Raw genomic sequence first — 19,533 nt, forward strand, 5'->3', positions numbered from 1 at the left:
CAAAAGTATAAGAATAAGTTTTGTTTTAGTAGGTTCGTATTTACCTCTATGCTCAATATTTTCAACTAATTATACCAAGTTTTGAATTTTTAACATTAAAGGGAAAACTAATAAAAAGAAATTTGTAACTTTTTATTATAATATTGACACTACTTTTAAATTTTTTAAGGGACTTGAGTTTTTTTTAAAAATTTTTTACTCTTCTTGTAATTGTTATAAAATTTTTTTTAACTTGCTAGTCTTCATTTTTCTTTTATTTTAAATAAGTACAGCTCCATTTCGTTTTTTCTTTGTAAATAACTTATTCAATCATTTATTTATTTTCTTAAATCAAAATAATGGCATTGATAAAAAGTTTTTCTCAAATCCAAATTTTTTGTTGCGTTAAGTGAGTGTAACATTTCTAAAGATTGAACTTCATATCGATTAAAATCAAGTATAGTTTGCCTACGGTAAGAACTCCCCCTGCCACAAAGCCTGAGGCCGTTTGCTGCTACGGAAACAAGAATAGCGTATTTCAGGGAGGGTAGCTTCTCTTCACTCTAGGGCTAACACAATAGACCAAAGAAAAAGATTCCCTTTCTCTCGCTGACTCGAGCCGAAACCTGTCTTAAACAATTACCCCACACCCCTACTTGAAATAGTTATACTTCGTTACCATAGTCACCGCCATGGGTTCAGACAAATGCCATGGGGAGTTCTTACTTTAGGCAAACTATATTTGAAGGGTAAAGACTGTTGTAAATGAAATACAATACCACACAAAAGAGGACTCATGTTGTACTATCAAAACGACGATATAGTCCACAGTAAAAAAAAATTTTTTTTTGTTTTTTTTGCACCTATATTTTTTATAATTAAAAGAATATCAAAATAGTATAAGTACAGTTAGTAAAAATATAAGTACCTTTTTTTAATTACTAGCAAGATGAACCCAATGAATATTAGTGGAAATTCTCAAAACATTTGAGGATCGTTTCAGCAAAAATATATACGAGTAGGTAGAAAATAATAAAAATATCCTTTTTAGTTGAAAAATGATGCATGCATGTTATAACATAGAATATTTTAGGAAGCAGCTCGTTGGTTCGGAATAAAACTGACAAAGTCAATAGTGACTTAATTAAATATTTGATTCAGTGCAATTGGAAAATAGAAAAGACAATTAAAAGAATATAGTCATTTATCAAATCACACTTTTAAGTACATCCAAAGCAATTTACAACTTCTTCGGTCAAAACCAGTCTCTTTCTGAAAAAAATATTTTTCAATCCATGTTTTTTTGATATTAGCGCTGCATGTTTCAATATTTTTTCTGCTTTCGTCAGCCTATCTAAATTTTATTCCTTAAAATCCTGACATTCCGCTTCCAAGAGAAAAATTTGCTTCCCTTAAGAACTCTAATCAAGCTCTTTTTTGCATCTACCTTGCCAAAGAATGATGATTGAGCAATTAAATTCTCCTGGTTCTTTTAGAAATTTAGCAATGTAAGGAAGACAACAACTAAAAAAAAAAAGAGGAAAAAAACAACAACTAAGAAATAGCTCAAACTACCCTAAGGAATTAAAAAAAAAAAAAGAAAAAAAGAAATCAGTTCTAGCAAAAGCAATATTCAAGCATTGCTATGAGCTAACAAATAAACAACTAGCTCTTAAAATATATTCGAATTTTGCACTTATTCAAAATTAAGTTTATTTTAATTATATTAAAGGCTGTCTGCTTGTTATCGCTCCGCAGTATATATATATATATATATATATATATATATATATAACATTACATTACCCATGCCACACTGTGCCACAGATACCCGTTCATAGTGTGAGTTACTCATCACACACAACAGAGGACAACACACAGAGCTAAGCATCCATGCCCCAAGCTCGATTCGAACCCGCAGCCATTGGCTTCACAGTCAGGCACACTAAACACTCGATCACCTGTTCAGGGTGATTAAAAAAAATGGAAATCAAATAAATAAAGCATGATTTCTATTTATTCTTTTAATTCCCCCTCCGGCTTAAATATGCTTGAATTATTAAACGCAACCTGAAAGAAAAGAAAATCAGGAGTTTCATAAGTTCAAAATAAAAATTCACATCGAAAAGTCAAAATGGAGATTCAAATTTAAAAATATTATAAGTTAAATTTACTTTTTTGGTTTTTACCCGGTAGTAAATACGTTTAAATTACCAAATTCATCCTGAAAGAAAATTTTAAATAACTTTATGTATTTAAAAATTCCAATCGCAAAGTTTTAAATTTGAAAATAAGACAATGAAAATGAATAAAGATAGCGAAAGGAAGGAAAAATTGTCTGATGTTATAACACAAATTAAGTGTGGTGGGAAACGCCTTCGTAGAAGCATACAAAAAATCGAAGATGTTTTTATAATTAACATTGAGCCCTATTAAAAAAGTAATCCAATAACTTTTTTTTTAATGAAAAAGGAATAGTTGGTTTTGGTTTTGCCCCAAAGACGTGAAAATTGCGTATTTTCTATAAACCTACCTGGTTTATATAAAAAGCATCCAAAAGTTAAGCATTCAATAATTTTGAAAGTAAATAGAAATTTTTAAAAAAGTTTGCAAGTTTATTTTTATCTCCAGTCACAAGAGTATAAAAAACAAAGCAAAAATTTATGCCATTAGTTATCTTTTTTCTACAGTTAAAATATGAAAAATTATCGATATAAACTATTAAATCACTCCAAAATTAATTCGGAACGTTACAAATTTTCAGTCATAAAAGTACGTGGCTGTAAAAAATTCACAATGCTCCAGCTAATAGTTTCACTAAGCTGACTTACATAAAACCGAACAAGAAGAAAATCTTTAACTTTGATGTAAAATAACTCTAAAACAAATAATAGCATCAATAACTTTTTAATATCAGAATGTTTCTTAAGTATTTCTTTAGATATGTACAAAATTTCATCTTGTTTCATCTAAGTTTTTGAATAATGGCAGTGAAAAGCGCGAAAATTTTCCGAAACTACTAAAAATTTTTTTAATCGAAAGGTAAGTGCTTCAGATAAAACAATTGCGTCATCGATTATTACGATATTGAAAAAATACCTGAATTCCTGTCCTACGTAAATGACCTAAGCATAATCCACCCTTTAACTTTTTATTTTATTTTGGACATAATTTCTAGTTCTTTGTATTGCAAAATATTCTGACCTTACTTTTCTACAGAAATAAGACATAATTTCAACGACAATCTTGACGTAACGACTTGCTTAGATCATATCAAACGTCATCATCTGATAACACTCTCTATCTGTGTAAAATTTACATGTACGATTATCTTAATCAGATTTTTATTAATACTAAGAAGAAAAAAAAATTATAAAATTAGGTACTCTGGTTAAGACTAAAAAGGAAAAACAGAATGGTGTCTTTTCATCAATTGCATAGCTGTCAACATGGATAAGAAAAAATGCAGTAGATTTTATGAAATAATATAAGTTTAATGATGATTGTTGTATAATGTGCAAGATGTTTTATACATAGGCAATTTTATGGTTATCAAAATAGAAAAACAGCAATATTTTCCATTTGTGATTGACATTAAATATACTTGAAATGTTATGTATTACGTTTACTCATAATTTTTAATAGTAATAGGCATTTAATTAATCAAAGATAGTTAAAAGATTTTTTAATTAATTTAAAAAGGAAATTCTGCATAAAAATAAACATTTTAGATAAAACAGTTTTTAACTGATTTTTATAAATGAGGCTCGCATTATTATGTGTGAGTAATACTTGTGTAAATATTCAAGCAAACAATCTATGCAAAAATTCTATTTCAGTAGGGATTTTTTTAGGAAACATACTTAATTTTAGAGAATTTTCTAAAATGTACAAAAACCAAGAGAAACGGACAAAATCCAGTAGAGTTGGCCGCTATGCAATTGTTACAGATTGACTACCTAAATTAATCTACTCACAGGCTTGTTTTAAAAGGCACCCATAGAACATATTCTTTTTTTCTTCTGCTTAAGCGAACTCTGTAGTGGTCAAGGAACTGACCTCACATCTCAAAGGTCTTGGGTTCGACAAGGCATGGATGCTCTCTCCTTAACCGTGGGAGCACCTTTGGCCTACCTAATATATGAAAGAGTAGCCAACAAATCTGCCCTACTGATACCTGAATGACGCTGGTCAATCGGATGGGCATTGGAAAAAAAAATTCTTCTTAAACAGCAAATTGACCGAGTGCCATAGCAACGATATTTTGAATAATTAGTGCAACATTGATCGAGTAAATCTATGAGCGGAAAAATAGCGCAATTTCTGATAATTTTCTGTTTGGGCGGAGAAAAGCAAAACAAAATGTAATTTTAATAGATATTGGTATGTTGATTAAGTGTCTTATAACAGCAAAAAAATTGCAATTTCCGTACATACTGAAACATTGATCAAGAGTCCTGTAACATTAACAAAAAACCACATTTTTATAGAAATTAAAACATTAATTAAGTGACCGGTAGTATCAAGGAATGTAGCTTCAACAATTAAAACATTGATCAAATGTCCTGTAACAGCAAAGGAATGCATAAGTACTGAAATATTGATCAAGCGTATTACGTGAGCGAAAAAAAAGCTAGGGAAATTTAAAACTTTTACACTTGCTTTCTGTTACCAAAAAAAGAGTTAAATTGAAAAAGGCTGATATGCCTTTCAGAAAATTACATCATTTTAAAATATTTACCTCTTATTTCAAGCATTAGTATAAATCGATTACATAGGGGGAAAAATTTTTGTTTCATTCATGCAGATTCAAAACCAGTGATACAAAAGTATCTATGATCTGTTATAAAAATCTCATGAAACCAAAAAAAATGCTCCCCAATGTTATACATTATAATAATTATGTAGTTCTATACAATTCACGTCGGTGAACTTTATTTTGAACATAAAACAAACAAGAAATCGTACTTTTTTCGCCAACAGCAGATACATCTCGCAAAAAGTGGCAGTTGAATAAGTTAAAAGCTTTAATTGCCTCTTAAGGGAAAGCGCGAAATATAGCTGACGACTAGGTGGATTATTTTATAAAATTATGTCTATAGACCGATTTTATTACTTTGATTGTAAATATAATGGATGTATAATTTTAATTGCCTGCTTTCACGTCATAGTTAATTGATTTAAAATTGTGGAAGCAAGTAAGATTATTTTAAAATTTTTTTTATTAATAATCAACCTCTGATTCAAATTTGCTACGTTTATCATCATTTATTTTTTATTATTAATTCGTAAGCAATCTAAGATAAAATTACTCTGATCTTAATTTATCAAAAATGTGCAGATAAGAATAATAGCGGACTTATAAATGTTTTATAGACATTTAAAAACAACAAATTAAATTTATTACAACAACATTTTTCACGTGGGCTAAATAGAAAACAACTTTAGTTTTCTGAGGCCTAAAGCTAAAACTTAGGCCTGAGAAAAATTAAAACTATTTTTTAATTTAAAGCATTTTTAAAAAAGTAGTTCTTAAAGTTTTTATTTTAGTTTATATCTTTAAATTTCTTAGTGTTTCTACTTAAAAATTTTATCTACAAAACTGCTTCACGTTAGTTTCAGAATTGATTACCTCAAATAGGAGTTTTTAAATTATCATAAATAGGCATAAATGCTATTGATATCATAAAAATATCATTAGTATAATGAATGAAAACGTAGTTTCTACCAGTTTTTTAAGTTATTCTCACCTAAATTAATTACGATCATTAATACATATACTAGAATAGTTATAAAAAACATACTTCAAAGCATAAAATTAAGACACCGTGATAATCGCTCTATGAAAATTCAAAATTAAAACATTAACATTTTAGTGAAAAACCGAGCTTAGTTAAATCAGTGCTAACAAAAAAATATTCTCCTCTTGCAATGTTTCTAGGATAGAATGGCTTAGGATCTAAGATTTTCACCATTATTATTGAAAAAATTTTTTTCTCTAATTTAATTTGTGAATTTTTTTGACCACATTTCATATACCATCATTTAATTTTCATGTTTTCTGTACCAAACATGTGCGTCTATTTTGCATTTAAAGGCCCCGATCAAATATCCTTCTAAATTTTTTTTTACATAAATCTTATTTTCTAATTATCTAATTTTGATTCCTAGACTTGAGAACACTATTGCGTTCTTTCCCATTCCATCGTTATGATAAAACAAAAAGGTTTTCGAATTATCAGTACTGCGCTATTTTAAAAAATTATTTATTTGCTGAAAAATGTTTTGAATATCATTAGCGTGAAGCCTCTTAGAGTCTTGTGACCTTGATGGCTCTAAATACTAAAAGTAAATTTCTTGTTCAATGGTACATTTAAAGGAAAAATTATTTCTCAGTCCCTTAAGTAACGCTACGATGTCTCTATATAGTGAGTTTTCAAATATAAACTCTTTTTGTTTTAACCAATCAACTTTCTTGTTTAATGAAGATAAGGGCTCTATCTGATTAACTTCTTCCATTGTGACTTTTATTTATTATTAGTTTTTATGTCCCTCATTTATATTTGAATATAAATCGAAACTCAGGAAGACGATCAATGTTAATTAAAAGAATCACATTACAGGAAAATGGGATGTGCCAGAGAAGGAAGGAGAGATAGGAGCTATTGTTAATTGGCGCTTTTGTCAATTGCTAAATGATGTTTGATTTAGAAAGGTGCAGACATGCCGGCCAGGTGGCCGAGTGGTCAGTGTGCCTGACTGTGAAGACAATGCTTGTGGGTTCAAGTCCCACTCAGGGCATGGATGCTTCTCTTTGTGAGTTGTTTTCTATTGTGTGAATTTGGCCAACCCTATAAACGGGTATCTGTGGCAGTGTGGCGTGGATAATGTAGCTCGCCTCCGTGACTTAGGTTCACATGTCCACTGGGTAACGTTACATGAGCAACACTTCCGGCATCTTCCGAGGTCAATAACGAAAACTTCAGTGCCTGCTGCAGAAAAAAAAAAAAAAAAGAATGATATACAGTTGGCGAAAATTTCAATTGGCGTTGAAGGAGTACGCTCCACAATCGCGAAACAGCTGTGGGTCCATGTTTTTGTTTTGTTTTCGGTATAGTATCTATCATTCACTAAGTTAAATATCGACGCAACATTTTATAGTTTCAACGAAGCGGATCTTCCTAAACATTTCTCGAATGTCATTGCCAGAAATGATTGGAAAATAATCTAGATTCGCTCTTCTATTAATTCATATAATTACATCCAAGCTTGGATAAAAGCATTCAGCATTAATAACTGCACTTCATGGATTTCATGTAGATTTCGTCCAAATGAGACGAAAAAGTTTATTTGCTGGTACGTGTTCTTTAACTGTATTATAATTGTTACTATTCATATTCGAATAATTTGATATTAAATTGAGCTTTTCTTATCCTCTTAGAAAAGACCATGTGTGCCAGCAATACAGTCATAATAAATGCTTCCCTGATATTAGAAAAACTGAGGACTGCCAGTGCTCTGCAGTCCTCAGTATCCTGTATGTATATAGCCATCAAACTAATATCTGCATACACAAAAATAAAAGATAAATTTGTAAAGCTAAATTATTAATAATTTATTTCTCATTTATGACTTAATGACAAATTCTGCATAAAGTGTGTAAAATTTAATACTTTACGTGTATAAAACTATACCTAAATGATAAATTAAGTGCAGTATTTAAAATAAATAAGATTTTTAAACTAATTAATTTTTGTTACTAACAAGTTTTATTCTTTGCCTATTAATAAATTTAAAAAAAAAGAACCTCCTTGTTATAGCGCCGACATAATCGATTGTCTCTTTAAGTGTCAATGCGTTTATGTGCTTTTTTTTAAAAGGTCGTTATAAAACTAAGATGAAAAAATTATATTTATTACCTCCATAACCACTACAATATTTTCATAACTTTAAATGTATTTAGAGTAGTGAACTCCTTTTCCTACTCGCTTCTCTCACCACCTCAATTAAAATGAATAATTTAATAATTTCACAATAATTTTTTAATCCTTAAGAATGAAACGATCATTACATTAAAGTTGAACAACGTTTACTTAAAATATTCCAAATTTTTTTTTATTACATGGCAAAGACTTTGTTTCCAATTCTATTCTGTTTAATTAAACTTAATGATTCTGCTCAATTACAATTTAAAAAATTTTTTTCTAAAATTTTATTTAATTTTCAGTTATTATTAAATTTTACAGAGACTATTTAGCAAAAAGTTAATACTTATTAACGCTTAAGAAAATTTTTAGCAACTATTTTGTACTAAATATTCTAGTTGTATATGTTCATTATACACAGTTTTATAATGATGTGCATAAAATTCATTGAATATTTGAGTATTGCTTTTTAAAATGCTAGTAGAATTTAATAACTATTTCATTTTACAATTGTAAAACGGTATATAAATAACTTCGTCATAAAGTTTTGCATGATACGGGAGTTTAATTTTATTTTTATCAAACTTTCCTTCATTATAATTTTGAGTAAATAATTAATAATCGCATAAAGGACTATTAAAACTAGGGAATTAATAGAGAATGTCCAATTTTAGTGAATTAGCAGTATATATGCAATGAGATTAATATTTTATTTCATAGTTTACAAATACAGAAAAAGTCTTCGACATTTTAAAAGGGAAGGGGAAAATAAAGTAGAGAATAAATTTATAAATTAAGCAGTAACTGTGAAGGAGGTTGAAGTTATAGCATTAAAATCAGAAGTAGTAAAGTCACAGTAGTTTTTTTAATTTCTAATAACCTATATTAGCCAGCGCATTTGTTTCTGGTATGCGACTTTCTAATCATTTAAACTATAAGTTTAGGGAGCTATGATAAGGTATTTCATTTTCGTCTTCTTTTTAGTAAGACATTTTGCAACAATGTTGTTTCCATGACAGCAAATATGAAGAATAATATTTCCACGATGGAAAATTTAAAATATTAAAAATTTCGTTTATAAATATTTCAAGAAAAGAGTGATCTTTTTTCTTCTTCATATTTTTGAATGTCTTATAATTTACGGATAATGAGACACTTCATACAAACAATATTAAAATTATTTACTAGTTTGCTTGATTTTGATAATTTATTGTAAATTTTAAAGGTATTTGATACTTGAAATTCGTCGAAAATAATTTTAATGTCTTAGGCTCAACAAAGATGCCATAAGAAATTTGACACGACAAGAAGGATTCTAAGCAATATCAAGAAAATAATTGTTCCTTTGAATTGTAAATCCTTAAGAATTGTAAATCCTTAAAAGGTAAAATTAATGTCCAGCCTTCTTCAATAAGGCAAAGAAGAGTTGGAGTTGCCAGGGGCAGTAAAATGATACCCTCTAGGTGTCCGCCAGTTGGTGAGAAGCACACACAAGAAAAAAAAAATAAATAAATAAAAAGAAGAAGGATAAAAGAAAAAAAAAGGAAATCTCGCTCAAAATATGCGGAAAAAAATCAAGATAGTTCAAAATCGCATTAGTAAATTAAATAAGCATTTCCATTATATTTCATATATCACTGTATTTTATTTTTTTAAAATTGTGTTATAATGAAATACATGAAAAGCGTGTGTGATTTTTACAGAACAATCTGTCTGCACTTAAGTTACTAATAAAATATGTTTCAAAATTGTACATAGTCCATTTATTGCTCTTATTATTCTACTATTAAGAGAATCAAGGTATCTATAATCTCCATAATAAATGAAGTATGAAGTATTTACGTACTCATATAATCATATAAAGGAATATTAATCAATTTTCCACGAAGGTGATGTTCACCTTCATTGCAAACACATTGCAAACACAAGAAAAAAATTCAATATTTAATTCTAAATTGTTTTACAATAAATGCTTCTAGTAATGAAACTAATACTTTCAAACTTAATTTTTTTATATAGTTTCTTCTAAACTTGTTTTAAGATTCAGGTAAACTCCAGGTTCTCAGTCTGAACTGATAAAAAGAAGTCAAAACTTACATAATAAGTTTCAATTGTTTTCTTAATTTACTTTTAATCACTGATCATTAAATCAGATAAAATTACTTATCATTTATTATCATATATAATCTGATATTTTCATAGATTAAGGTTAGATTTTAGGTAGATAAATATCATTTAGAATTGAAATTAGTGACATAAGATAAGTGACATAGAGTTTAAAATTAGTGATAAGAAAAATCCCATCATTTATACACTTTTTTCCTTAGATCAATTGTAAATATATTTTGGCACTAACGAATTTCCGATTCCTTTAAAATTTTAAAAATATCAATTATTTCATGTGCAAGAAATTATTACTTTAAAGGGTGATAGCATTTTTGAATACTCTTATTGTTTTTGTAGTATATAATATATCTTTATTAATTTCGAAAAAAATCTTCATAGTAAAGTTTACATTATTCTTTTATGAAGATTGATTTAATAGAGAGCATCACTAAAATAAAACTGGGTATGTTTTTTATTTCTCTTACAATAAAAAATAAAAATTAAATAGAATTAATTCTTCAAAATATTGTTCCAATAAAACATGCTATTAAAATGTTACATTATTTTTCGTTTTTGTTTCATTAATAAAATATTTTTATTTCTTCGCAAATACAATTCCTGTAAATTTGTTTAAAAAAAATCCCCTTCCCTAAACCATAAAAATACTACCAATATTTTCATATATTTTAATGAAAACCGAAAAAGGGAACAGCTAGCTGGATCAGAGGGTGTCAAAAAGAAAATTTGATGCAGAGTAAAAAAAATATAACAAGAAAGAACGCGTAATTACTTCTTATGAATCACCTGTACAAACTCATGATTACTTCCTTAAAATATTATTTTTCATAAACACTAGGCTCATGTGAAAAAGTTTATCTTAAATTTGAAGAGGTTCTTTCTCTACAAATCACCACTTCATCTAAAAGATAATCCCTTTTTTTCGAAGTAAATAAGTCGCTTAACATTTTCTATATATTATCATCTCCTTTAATTCTATCTTGGCAAAATGATATGACTCTTTTTTTAAATCTCTATGAATTCTCTCTTAACTGAGCCTCGTGCTTAGGCTCGTGCTTTTTAGGTCCCTGATGAGTCACTTATTACGAAATAATATGCGTAGTTATATAAATATTGTTTTATACCAAGAATGCTAATCAACAACATCTTAACAAAAACATTTCGGTCGTAATAATTAAACTTTTTTTTTTAAAGACAACAGGAATCGGTCTAATATTAAAAGCGTTAGCATATCTTCATGATTTGTCAAAGAGAATTGTTATATTAGAAATAAAAGATTCAAGGCCAAATAAATTTCTCAACGACTACTAAAAACATTCCATTTGAGCTAACATAAAAAACAATAGTGACATTTTAGATATTCTCGTTTACTATCTTAATTCATCAGAAAAGGATTGAACTTGTGATGAAGCCTATAGGAAATTTAACATAACTGAGATTTAAATAGATTAGAATATAATATTTACAAGGGTTAGAATAATATTAACATTTACGCTGGCGTAATAAAATAGAAAATAATAGAGAAAATATGTACATCAATTTACATATTTACACGAGACTGCAAAAAAAAAAAAAAAAAAAAAAAAAAAAAAAAAAAAAAATCAAGGACAAAGAAAAGGTTTTATACGCTATAGATAGTCCGGTAACTACTTTGTTTGTGACTCTGTTATATCCTATAGTTGTCTATCTGTTATGGCCTAAAGTTGTCCTGGTAATTCCACTCGTTTCTGGGTTGCACATCATACTAAAGCGCAGTATAAATTTTGCGCATGTGCACAGTAACTGTTGATATACATGTCTCTCTATTATTCAGTGGTAGCCTATAAAAAATTATGGCCAATTTACATTAAACTAACACAGGGTTCTCGCTGTCATTGAAAAGTTTTAGTAGTGGTAGCAAATTTAGGTTAATACTAAAAGATATTTCTTATTTTAACATGCCACTTAATCGTTAAATGGATTAGAAGCTTCTTTAGTTATGCTAGCTGGGCACCTGGGCCGCTTAGCAGCCAATATCCTATGGATTAGAAGTCTAGTCCTAGTGTTTTGATTTTATTGGGCACCTAGGCCGCGAAGCGACCCCTATCTCATTCATCTGGAATTTTAACACTGTTTTGGTTGAGCATTGAGGTAAGCAGGCAGTGGAGTTGCTTTTATGAATGTTTCAAGCACTTTGCTAGAATAACTAAAAGGAATCAAAAAATAAAATGAGCTGCTTGCTCTAAACTGTGTTTGCTTGATTTTGGAGTTGTTCAGAATTGTATCAGTATGAGGAAACGTTATTTTCAGAAAGGTTGATGAAATTATTTGTTTTGATAGTTATGATATGAGGCGTCGGAGGTGAAATGTGCAGCTATTGGTCTGTAGTTTTTATCTTTGACATAATTTTCAAATTTAAAGATTTCATTAAAATTTGCTGTTTTGCATTCTATGGCTTTATCGAAAAAATCTGCGTTTAGCTTGTATATATGCTGTGATAAAGTTGGTATTTTGAGGTCTGCCGGATGGTTCATACGGAATATTGGTATTCCGGATGAACCATCTTGCACAGGTTATTTTTCTAAGGATCTTGTTTTGGCATTGGTTTAATTTCTTCAGTAGATGTTGAGGTATCGTTGTCCAGGCAGGTGAGGCATAGGTAAGTACTGGGCGGATCATTGCTGTATACAGTAGCTTCTTTAGTTTAAGTGACATATTCTGATTATATATTAACCCGTTTTGTCCCGAATGTATAAATTGAAATGATACAAAAAGTGGTTTTATGGAAAAAGTGGTATAATATATTATCGAAATTAATTGGTTTTTCTACTGTTAAGGCATTCAAAGAGTCTTTGATAGATCAAAAAGTTCTTGTTCCTTAGAATTCTACATCTAATCAGAAATAACTAAATCATTGTGGTATCTGAGAATCCTTTAATTCACCCAAATAAATGAAGATACTGAAAAAAAGTTTCCCACCACAATGAATGTCTTTGAAAAAAGGAACTGTCCTAAATATATGACGCTGGGCGTTAACCGGTCAATGGTTGTATGGCTATTATTGCTGAATTTGCTTTACCTATTGTGCTTATGATATGATCATTCCAGGTGAGTTTGCTATTGATTATAAGGCCAAGATAATTTGCTTTTTTAACTATTAGTACTGGCATATTGAACATTTTTAGTTGAAGTTGTGGAAGTATATGGATTAGAAGCAGGAATTTTCATGCATATATACTTTCTTTGGAAAATAATTTTCAGTGGTGGTTACACAAAAAAAAAAAATTAAAATATCGATATTGGTATTATTTTTGTTACCGACAAAGTTGTTACAAAGGTTTTACGAGACCTGACCGAGCGTTATCGCCAATCCGTCAAACACTCTGCAGCGTGAAGATAGCGGGCTCGAATCCGGTCATGCCCCAGAAAGTATCTTTGTGATGTCTTTCTCTAATTTGTATTATCTGTTCAGTATTATCTGTCCTAGTGTTTTAATTTTATTGGAAACCAGGGTCGCGAAGCGACAGTATTATCTGTGAAATTAAGAAACGCCAATATTCTTAAGCATTTTATATAGAAAACTGGTAGATAAGCATCTTATTATGATTTGATATTTTTCAATTTCTTTCAATTATGTGTTTCAGAATATACTTCCAATTCATTAGAAATTTGGCAACAGATTTATTAAAACGTTTTTTAGCTATAATAAAGCGACAGCTTTTAAAAGTTTACTCAGGATTCCGAACCTGGATTAGGTTATATTGTTAAAGATCGCAGCAATTGAAATTTTTACAATAAAATTTTAGATAATTCATTATCAGCTGCTTCAATATTTTGAACTAAATACTATTAAAATATTGAAGAAAACTATGCATGAATTTTAACAAAACAAAGTTTCTTTTCTATGTTACTCTCGTTACAAATAAAAAAAAGCGTTTCCCAGTGAAATTCTTTGATTATGGACGTGTTTTGAAAAAAGAAAAAAAGAATCTGATAATTTTGTTTATATGTTTACAAATAAATCAATTTTTGTCCCTTTATCAAAGTTTTAGTTACGCAATTACAGCAGAAAAATATCTTCCTTGAGACTATATCATTTCTTTGTATAAAAAAAGTACGATAAAATTTAGTACAATATTCAATTGTTTGTAAATATGTTTAACAATTTCAAGGATAAGCAAAGGGCTGGAAAAAAGTACACTGCAAGAAGGGATATTCAGAATAATGTCATTCTAGCTTTTACTTAGTTTGGAAATTTGTTCAATTCAAGTGTCTTAGTCATTGTCAATAAAGATTGCGAGTAAATCAAATCATAATTTTTAAAAAAATGATTAATAAAGTGACAATTATTTATAAAATTATTTATAAAATCATTTATACAGCTGTTTCAAAAAATATTTTTTTGTAGTACTGAGCACAGTCATTAACTTTTCATCAAGGTTGAAATACATTGTAATATCGTAAAACACTATATTTTTATATTGTTTTATTTAAAATTTTATAACTAATGTGTATAAAAATGTGCAAAGCGCATATAAAGAAAAGCTTGTCCAGTTTGATTTAGATGAGTTTAGAAATTATAATAAAAATACAGTTTTGAATCTACCATTTTTTCAATAAAAGCAAATAAATTTTTTTTCATTCATTTGAAGGAACATCGGCGTATCACATGTCACTTTTTGAATGGTCGGTAGGGCGCTGGGCCCATATCCAAGAGGTCGTGGGTTCGATCCTCGCCGGCTGAAGACTTTCCGTGTAGTAAATGGTGACTGATGCACGTTAAATCTGTCGAGTCTCAAAGTCCTCCATGTTCCCACAACAAATCAATACCTCTGGGGGTACTGATCCAGGAGTTTCCTTGTCTTCTGGATTGGTTCAAAATTACAAGGCTACGGAGTTGAACGTAAGTAGTCGTAAACCCATGAAATTGGGTCGGCTGTTCAACGACGGTTATAATATAAAATAAAATGATTGTATCAAGGTAAATGAAATGAAGATAAATATTGGAAAGGCGCCCATAAAAACTAAATTTACATTAATTAACATATTTCACGAAAAATGAAAAGTTAATGTTTGCGATATTCTTTATTCAAATTATGTAATTTAAAGCAATAATAAAATAAATTATAATGTTGTTGTTGTTGACGTGTGCCTGTTAAGGTAGTGGGGAAGCGATTGTTCTTGTTTTCCAGTGGCGCCATCTATGGCCAAGAATTCGACTTCTGCCACACCATACGTCACACCGTTTATAGGTCGGACCCATTCATACATCCATTCATTCATCCACAGATCGTAATTTTGATCTGAATCAGAGAACGACCGATCTCCAATCCAGTACCCCCAGAAGTTTTGATTTGTTATGGGAACATGGAGGACTTTTGCGACTCGACAGATTTAACGTGCATCAGTCACTTAACTACACGGGGAGTCTTCGGCTGACGGGATTCGAACCCACGAACTCTCGGACATGGGCCCAGCGTCCTACCGATCAGGCTATCCCGGCCTATAATAAGTTATAATAAATATAATAAATAAAATAAACTGTGGTAAAATATCGTAAAATATATATCATAGGCTTAATGTCATCTTATTTAAAATTTTATAACTAAAATGTATAAAAAAGAGCACATCACGTATAGAAAAAAGATGAGTCTAGATGATGTGTCATTTAGATGTGTCTAGAATAATTAATAAAAATATAATTATGAATCCACCACCTTTACAAGAAAGCAAATTAATTTTTTTAAATCATTTGAATGAACATTGGCGTATTAGATGTCATATTATGAATGCCTTAAATTTAAAATTGTCGCATTTCGAGAGGATAACGACTTGTAACATCAATAAATATAATGATAGTATCAAAATAAGTAGCTGGTATAGCTTGGTTTACAGGGCTTTTGTCTTCACAGGCTTTTGTTCATTTGTCTTTACAGGCTTTTGTTCATTTGTTTTTACATTTGCTTTTAATTTTTAGAATTTTAAGAAATTACAGCCTTCCCTTAATTTGGTTTCTGGAGATTATTTTGCCTCGCTAAATCGAATGCAATAAAAAAATAATATGTTTCTTCAGAAAAGTGCTATTTTTGGTATAAATATGCATATCCCACTACAGTTACAGACAGACAGTTATACATAGTTTAAGAGATCTCTTTAAGATATTGCTATCATGTTTTAACACTTTACAGAATGAAAATCCGACCAATCGCTCAAAAATTATAAAGGTGATCAGGTTTTTTTCCCTGTAAAATTACACTGACGAGCATATTATTTGTTGCATTTATGCAAGTACTTAATCTTACATAATTCATGCATGAGGATTTCAAATCTGATTTAGTTTTGTTCTGAAAGCTGAAAATTTTTTTCAAAACACACACACACGCATGTATTCATTTGTCTACTCCTTTTGTCCTTTGTTGCATTTATGCAAGTACTTAATCTTACATAATTCATGCTTGAGGATTTCAAATCTGATTTAGAGTTGTTCTGAAAGCTGCAAATTTTTTTCAAAACACACACACACGCATATCTTCATTTGTCTACTCCTTTTGTCTTTTGTTGCATTTATGCAAGTACTTAATCTTACATAATTGATTTAGAGTTGTTCTGAAAGCTGCAAATTTTTTTCAAAACACACACACACACACATATCTTCATTTGTCTACTCCTTTTGTCTTTTGTTGCATTTATGCAAGTACTTAATCTTACATAATTCATGCATGAGGATTTCAAATCTGATTTAGTTTTGTTCTGAAAGCTGAAAATTTTTTTCAAAACACACACACACGCATGTATTCATTTGTCTACTCCTTTTGTCCTTTGTTGCATTTATGCAAGTACTTAATCTTACATAATTCATGCTTGAGGATTTCAAATCTGATTTAGAGTTGTTCTGAAAGCTGCAAATTTTTTTCAAAACACACACACACGCATATCTTCATTTGTCTACTCCTTTTGTCTTTTGTTGCATTTATGCAAGTACTTAATCTTACATAATTGATTTAGAGTTGTTCTGAAAGCTGCAAATTTTTTTCAAAACACACACACACACACATATCTTCATTTGTCTACTCCTTTTGTCTTTTGTTGCATTTATGCAAGTACTTAATCTTACATAATTCATGCATGAGGATTTCAAATCTGATTTAGTTTTGTTCTGAAAGCTGAAAATTTTTTTCAAAACACACACACACGCATGTATTCATTTGTCTACTCCTTTTGTCCTTTGTTGCATTTATGCAAGTACTTAATCTTACATAATTCATGCTTGAGGATTTCAAATCTGATTTAGAGTTGTTCTGAAAGCTGCAAATTTTTTTCAAAACACACACACACGCATATCTTCATTTGTCTACTCCTTTTGTCTTTTGTTGCATTTATGCAAGTACTTAATCTTACATAATTGATTTAGAGTTGTTCTGAAAGCTGCAAATTTTTTTCAAAACACACACACACACACATATCTTCATTTGTCTACTCCTTTTGTCTTTTGTTGCATTTATGCAAGTACTTAATCTTACATAATTCATGCATGAGGATTTCAAATCTGATTTAGTTTTGTTCTGAAAGCTGAAAATTTTTTTCAAAACACACACACACGCATGTATTCATTTGTCTACTCCTTTTGTCCTTTGTTGCATTTATGCAAGTACTTAATCTTACATAATTCATGCTTGAGGATTTCAAATCTGATTTAGAGTTGTTCTGAAAGCTGCAAATTTTTTTCAAAACACACACACACGCATATCTTCATTTGTCTACTCCTTTTGTCTTTTGTTGCATTTATGCAAGTACTTAATCTTACATAATTGATTTAGAGTTGTTCTGAAAGCTGCAAATTTTTTTCAAAACACACACACACACACATATCTTCATTTGTCTACTCCTTTTGTCTTTTGTTGCATTTATGCAAGTACTTAATCTTACATAATTCATGCATGAGGATTTCAAATCTGATTTAGTTTTGTTCTGAAAGCTGAAAATTTTTTTCAAAACACACACACACGCATGTATTCATTTGTCTACTCCTTTTGTCCTTTGTTGCATTTATGCAAGTACTTAATCTTACATAATTCATGCTTGAGGATTTCAAATCTGATTTAGAGTTGTTCTGAAAGCTGCAAATTTTTTTCAAAACACACACACACGCATATCTTCATTTGTCTACTCCTTTTGTCTTTTGTTGCATTTATGCAAGTACTTAATCTTACATAATTGATTTAGAGTTGTTCTGAAAGCTGCAAATTTTTTTCAAAACACACACACACACATATCTTCATTTGTCTACTCCTTTTGTCTTTTGTTGCATTTATGCAAGTACTTAATCTTACATAATTCATGCATGAGGATTTCAAATCTGATTTAGTTTTGTTCTGAAAGCTGCAAATTTTTTTCAAAACACACACGCATGTATTCATTTGTCTACTCCTTTTGTCCTTTGTTGCATTTATGCAAGTACTTAATCTTACATAATTCATGCATGAGGATTTCAAATCTAAATTAGTGTTGTTCTGAAAGCTGTAAATTCTTTTCAAAACACACACGCATATATTCATTTGTCTACTCCTTTTGTCTTTTGTTGCATTTATGCAAGTATTTAATCTTACATAATTCATGCTTGAAGATTTCAAATCTGATTTAGTTTTGTTCTGCAAGCTGAAAATTTCTTTCAAAACACACACACATATTCATTTGTCGACTCCTTTTGTCTTTTGTTGCATTTATGCAAGTACTTAATCTTACATAATTCATGCATGAGGATTTCAAATCTGATTTAGTGTTGTTCTGAAAGCTGCAAATTTTTTTCAAAACACACACACGCATATATTCACTTGTCTATTCCTTTGAAAATAACGATAAGACAAAAAAAATGACCTGAACTATAACGTGAACTTATAACAACATAAACTGGATAGTTTTATTACCTTCTTTATACCACGCGCTACGTATCAGAAAAGTGGGAACACTTAGTAACAACTCGAGTGAATATAAATTCAGACTACATTATTAATTTCATAAAACTATAGCTTGTAGAAAGAAACCGATAGACGATTTGAAATTAGCGATACAAAAGTACTTAAGATGTGTTAAAAAATCTATCGCAAAAAGAAAATGTTCCTTATTGTTATTATTGCATTTTGTTCACGGGTTCGAATCCCAGCAATGGCTCGTCGATACGAATTCCAAATTCGGCTTGCACCGACCACAGTGCTGACGTAAAATATCCTCAGTGGTAGATGGATCATGGCTTAGAGTCCCTCTGTCGTCAGGCTAACCGTGGGAGGCTTTCGTGGTCTTTCTCTCCATGTAACGCAATTACGGGTTAGTTCTATCAAAAAATCCTTCACAAAGGCAAATTTTTTGATCCATGAGTTCTTTTGTCTTCTGGATTGGGTTCAAAATTACAAGGCTACAGAGCTGAGCATGATTAATCGTAAACCCAAAAAATTGGTTCTGCTATTCAACGAAGGTTATAAAATAAAATGGTTTTGACTGTAAGGTTAAAAAGTAATATGCACGAGTCAAT

This window comes from Parasteatoda tepidariorum, chromosome 12, assembly GCF_982258835.1.
Source record: "Parasteatoda tepidariorum strain Cologne lab strain chromosome 12, Ptep-v5.0, whole genome shotgun sequence".
NCBI classification, from domain to species: domain Eukaryota; kingdom Metazoa; phylum Arthropoda; class Arachnida; order Araneae; family Theridiidae; genus Parasteatoda; species Parasteatoda tepidariorum.